This window comes from Limulus polyphemus, unplaced genomic scaffold (assembly GCF_000517525.1).
Source record: "Limulus polyphemus unplaced genomic scaffold, Limulus_polyphemus-2.1.2 Scaffold1127, whole genome shotgun sequence".
In the NCBI taxonomy this organism is placed as follows: Eukaryota; Metazoa; Arthropoda; class Merostomata; order Xiphosura; family Limulidae; genus Limulus; species Limulus polyphemus.
The window spans coordinates 43,365-49,964 of NW_013666737.1; positions in this window are offsets into that span (position 1 = coordinate 43,365).

Consider the following 6,600-nt stretch of genomic DNA (forward strand, 5'->3'; position numbering starts at 1 on the left):
CCCCAATCTAGCAAATGCTAGAGCATTCCCGAAGGAATAGGATAGTTCTAGAAAACGGGTGGCGTGACACTAGTCGCGTGACCTCGCTGACGCAACAATATAAAACTTCAGCTGATAATGATATCGGAATACCAAGGCCAATGACTTGTTGAAGTTACCAGAGATTCTGAGAATATTGGAACATTACATCGAATAATGAAAGTAAACATTACAGCTTAACGATACCAAGTTATTAATACAGATACACCATCAGCTTTTTGTAGACTTTACAGCTATTAACTTGTAAATACGATGCATAATCGAATAATGATAATAAACATTACAACTTGACGATACCAAGCTATTAATACAGATACACCATCAGCATTTTGTAGACATTACAGCTATTAACTTGTAAATACGATGCATAATCGAATAGTGATAATAAACATTACAACTTGACGATACCAAGCTATTAATACAGATACACCATCAGCATTTTGTAGACATTACAGCTATTAACTTGTAAATACGATGCATAATCGCTAATGTTTAGCGAATGAGTATGCTACTCATCCTGATACAAAAGCCTAGTCTAACACTTCACTATGTTACTTCTTCTACAAATGTGTGACGCTTGTTGGATTATTAGCTATATATATATATATATTTATATATATATCATATATTAGATGAAGTACGATTCAGTGAAACACTTGAATCAAACGCGATAAAGCCTGAAAATCTGTACAATTGGATATACGTTTCATTGGACAAATAGTTTTTATTATTATTTCGCTGTTTTAAACTAACGACAAATCATGTTTTCCTGCACAACAAACCTCTAAGTGTACCGTACATTGTTTGCTGTTAAGAATAAAGCTGTAGGATGGACTATTTGTAGTGTATCCCCCACGGGTATCTAAGTCCGGCTTTTAGCGTTATAAGCCTTCCGATTTACCATTGAGCCAACGGGATGGGGGCTCCACAATAGAAAAGAGCTTTGAAATAAAATGTAAAGACACAAGTGAGTCTTATCGTGTGTTATTCATATCGCTTCCGTAAATATATATATAAAGAACCAATATTTTTCTTTAGTACTTAAAACTGAAATAGATTTTTTGTCAGTACTTGAGTCGTAGAGATATTTTTACACTATTAAAGTTAGTGTAAGCGACGTGTATCGATTAGTCTATGAGTAACATAACGCTGTCACTGTATAGTCTTCACAGACATTCATCTAGTCTCTTTATATCTGTACCTCTAGATGCATGAATACCACGCTATAACAAGCAAGGTAAATCAAATGACCTGAATAATCTCAGAAAAAAACAATTATTGAGCTTAATAGGAAAATTAGACTTAAAAAGTTTATAGAATAGGTTTAATGTAAATAGTTGGATAGTTCTGACTACCACTTGTTATTATCAGTCAGCACTGTTGACCGAGGATTTAAAATATTCTGATTTCTTCATATTCGAGAGTAAAATATATCCTAGAGTTTATTAGCGATGGAAATGAGCGAAGTCATCTAATTTTTATATAAAGATGTCAAGAAATATATTTAGAAAATAATTTATGTTGGCATGTACGTAAGTTGTTTTATTGTTTTTTTGTTTTCTTTTTTGTTTTTTTTAAGGTATATATCAAAGAAAGTGAGCCTGTTTGTTTGTGTCTAAGCGCACAATAGACTATCTGCGCTGTGCCCACCAAAGGTATAGAATCCCGATTTTTAACATATAGGCCCTCTATCTTACAGCTGAGCCATTAAGAGGGAAGGGGGGGGGGCGTGCTTGGCAACGGTTTACCAGAAAACAATGCGCTTGTAAAAGTAGTTTCCTCTCATTACTTCACGGATATGCAAAAAAGATAATCTTTAGCATAACGTGTTTAATGTCTTGTTATTGTTAGAGAAAACGCATGATTAGTAGTAGGTTTTTCATTGATATTTGCGTTTAGAATAGTTCCTGAGCTTCATACAGAGTACATAACTGTTACTTAATAAAGTGTATAACTGCTCTTTAAGAGAGTGTATAACTGTTACTTAATAGAGTGTATAACTGCTCTTTAAGAGAGTGTATAACTGTTACTTAATAGAGTGTATAACTGCTCTTTAAGAAAGTCTATAACTGTTACTTAATAGAGTGTATAACTGCTCTTTAAGAGAGTGTATAACTGTTACTTAACAGAGTGTATAACTGCTCTCTAACAGAGTATATAACTGCTCTCTAACAGAGTGTATAACTGCTCTCTAACAGAGTGTATAACTGCTCTCTAACAGAGTATATAACTGCTCTCTAACAGAGTATATAACTGATCTTTAAGAGAGTATGTAGCTGTTATTGTGTTAAGTTACATGAACATAACAATAGAAACACTAACGGTCTTAACACCAAAATCTACCACAAATCTGGTAATGATAACAACTGTATAAAGTGGGAATCAGCCCAATCAACTCAACAAAAAAATTGCACATTTACAACACAGCATTTAACATGTACAGCACATACAGTAACCTGCAGCATGAACTAGAAACAATATCTGATACATTTTTTAACAAATGTCACTTCCCTAAACACATTGCCACTAGAACCTTAGCCAAGTATAAAAACAAATTCAATAACGGAAAAAAATGAAGGGGACAACAACATAAATTCCATGAAGGAAACAAAATGAACAAACTCAGACACACTAATAGGTTACTTACTATATCATAGCTATGTAACCAAAAATACCATAGAAATTTGAAACCATATATCAAACAAATACAGTATAAACAGTAAAGTTAATTTTATTCAAAAACCGAAGACGAAAATCAAAGGTCATCTAAGGGAGATTTATTCTGATAATTTCAACGATTAAAGCATCTATAAGTATCAATGTGATAGATGCGATGGTGAAATATAGGCGAAACGGGACGCAACATAAACATTACGGTCAAAGAACATAACAGTACTCCATTACACATTTACGAAAATGGCACAACAAATCAACATCCAATTAACTTCAGCAACTTTAAAATATTGTAGAATGAGAACAACATTAATAGAAGAAAAATAAAAGAAGCATTAATTATTCGCGAACTAAAATATAATTTAAATCAAAATACAGGAACAAAATGTTCACACAACTTTCTAGTATTTCATGCAACAGATGACAGTTTACCTGATGATGACCACACGAGTGATCGACAGATTGTTATAGTTAAATAATAATAATAATCCACTCAAAAAACGTGTCTCTGGATTTTTATTTAGAGTACTTAGCTGTTACTTAACAAAGTGAATTACTGCTATTCAATAAAGTGTATTACTGTTATTCAACAAAGTGTATTACTGTTATTTAACAAAGTGTATTACTGTTCTTCAACAAAGTGTATTACTGTTCTTCAACAAAGTGTATTACTGTTATTTAACAAAGTGTATTACTGTTATTCAACAAAATGTATTACTGTTATTTAACAAAGTGTATTACTGTTATTCAACAAAGTGTATTACTATTATTCAACAAAGTGTATTACAGTTATTCAACAAAGTGTATTACTGTTATTCAACAAAGTGTGTTACTATTATTCAACAAAGTGTACTACTGTTACTTAACAAAGTGTACTACTGTTATTTAACAAAGTGTATTACTATTATTTAACAAAGTGTATTACTGTTATTTAACAAAGTGTATTACTATTATTCAACAAAGTGTATTACTGTTATTTAACAAAGTGTATTACTGTTATTCAACAAAGTGTATTACTGTTATTCAACAAAGTGTATTACTATTAGTTAACAAAGTGTATTACTGTTATTCAACAAAGTGTATTACTGCTATTCAATAAAGTGTATTACTGTTATTCAACAAAGTGTATTACTGTTATTTAACAAAGTGTATTATTGTTATTCAACAAAGTGTATTACAGTTATTCAACAACGTGTATTACTGTTATTCAACAAAGTGTATTACTATTATTCAACAAAGTGTACTACTGTTACTTAACAAAGTGTACTACTGTTATTTAACAAAGTGTATTACTATTATTTAACAAAGTGTATTACTGTTATTCAACAAAGTGTATTACTATTATTCAACAAAGTGTATTACTCTTATTTAACAGAGTGTATTACTCTTATTTAACAAAGTGTATTACTGTTATTCAACAAAGTGTATTACTATTATTTAACAAAGTGTATTACTGTTATTCAACAAAGTGTATTACTGTTATTTAACAAAGTGTATTACTGTTATTCAACAAAGTGCATTACTGTTATTTAACAAAGTGTATTACTGTTATTCAACAAAGTGTATTATTGTTATTTTACTGACCACATTGCTGTTATTTAACAGAATACATAGCTGTTATTCAACAAAGTGTATTATTGTTATTTTATAGACCACATTGCTGTTATTTAACAGAATACATAGTTGTTATTTAATATAGTACGTTGCTGTTATTTAACAGAATATATAGCTGTTATTTAACAGAGTACATAGCTGTTATTTTACATAGTATATCGCTGTTATTTTACAGATCACATCACTGTTTTTTAACAGAGAACATACCTGTTCTTTAACATAGTACTGAGCTGTTTAACTTCACGTTTCACTGAGAAAGATGGTGTTCAAGGCTTGAGAGCAATAACGTGCTGGCGTCTGGCCAAAGTCTGGTGAAACTAGCTGATCAATATGGAGTCACTGACCTCAGGTGGTGAGCCCGGGCTAACTAGATTGTGGAAATATTCAATAAAACTATAAACCTAACTAAGGCGTGCCTTTATATTCAGAACTCCTTTTGATCAATAAAAATCCAGATGAACGCATAAAGCCACAAACAGAAACAAAGGTTATTTTCGAAATATCATACGCACCCTGAAAATGATGAGCGTGACCTGAATATATTTCTTATAATGATTGTTTGTTTCTTTCTTTGTCTCGGTTACTTCGTGAAGAGATACACGACAGTTATCTCTTATTTTCAACTGACGGAGAGAATTGCAACCAGCAATAACACCAAACTCTTGGATGACTAATCGAATAGTGGGATTCGACCGTCACTCTTATAACGCACCCATGGCCCAAAGTGCGGAATGCGTTTTCTGGTAACGGGATGCGAACCACGTACCCTTGAATTAACAGTCTCGCACCTAAACACTAGGCAACCAGTTTACGGCTAACATTATCTTAAACAATATTATTTTGTATTTAGTATGAAAATGATCAGCTTGATCTGAATGTTCCTGTTAAGGAGTAAATTTACGAATATTGTTATTCTACAAGACACTGTTTAGTATGTACTATGAAAATGATCAGCTTGATCTGAATATTCGTATTAACGAGTAAATTAACGAATATTGTTATTCTACAAGACACTGTTTAGTATGTACTGTGAAAATGATCAGCTTGATCTGAATGTTCCTGTTAAGGAGTAAATTTACGAATATTGTTATCCTACAAGACACTGTTTAGTATGTACTGTGGAAATGATCAGCTTGATCTGAATATTCGTATTAACGAGTAAATTAACGAATATTGTTATTCTACAAGACACTGTTTAGTATGTACTGTGAAAATGATTAGTTTGATTTGAATAAATTTCTTATAACGATTGTTTGTTTGTAGTTAAGCACAAAGCTACACAAAGGGCTATCTGTGCTTTGCCCACCACGGATATCGAAACCCGGTTTCTAGCGTTGTAAGTCCGCATACATACCGCTGTGCCACTGGGAGGCTCTTATAACGAAAACAGCTTACTGTAGGAAACAATACGAAGGTGTTTGATTTTAAAATATGTATATTATTTGAATACTGACTGGCGATACTGAATGCCAAGAGTATTTGATTATAGTAAAATGTCATTAAAAATTTGACTTGCTGTTATCTTTGTTACTCAATAACTAAAAACCTATTCAAAGATTTGATGTTCTAGTCCAGCTCGGATTTACTTGAGATTTGAACCCTAAAACTGACCATCAGGTCTGAGTGAAACAATTATACTCAAGCAACTAATAACTTAGTAAAAATTAGTGAAGCACTGTTGGTGTTATATATTGATAAACATCCTTTAAATGATAATCAAAGTGTGACGCATAAACCATTATGACACCTAAACGACGACACATGTTTACGCTTATCTAAGGTTGATAATATTAAAGAGGGCATATATTTTAATACCAGAGAGAACAATCTCCTCGTTAAGTCCTATACTTTAACACCAGAGCAAACAATCTCCTCGTTAAGTTCTATATTTAACGCCAGAGCAAACAATCTCCTCGTTAAGTTCTATATTTTAATACCAGAGAAAACAATCTCCTCGTTAAGTCCTATACTTTAACACCAGAGCAAACAATCTCCTCGTTAAGTCCTATATTTAACGCCAGAGCAAACAATCTCCTCATTAAGTTCTATACTTTAATTCCAGAGCAAACAATCTCCCCGTTAAGTTCTATACTTTAATGCCAGAGCAAACAATCTCCTCGTTAAGTTCTATATTTTAATACCAGAGAAAACAATCTCCTCGTTAAGTCCTATACTTTAACACCAGAGCAAACAATCTCCTCGTTAAGTCCTATATTTTAACGCCAGAGCAAACAATCTCCTCGTTAAGTCCTATATTTTAACGCTAGAGCAAAC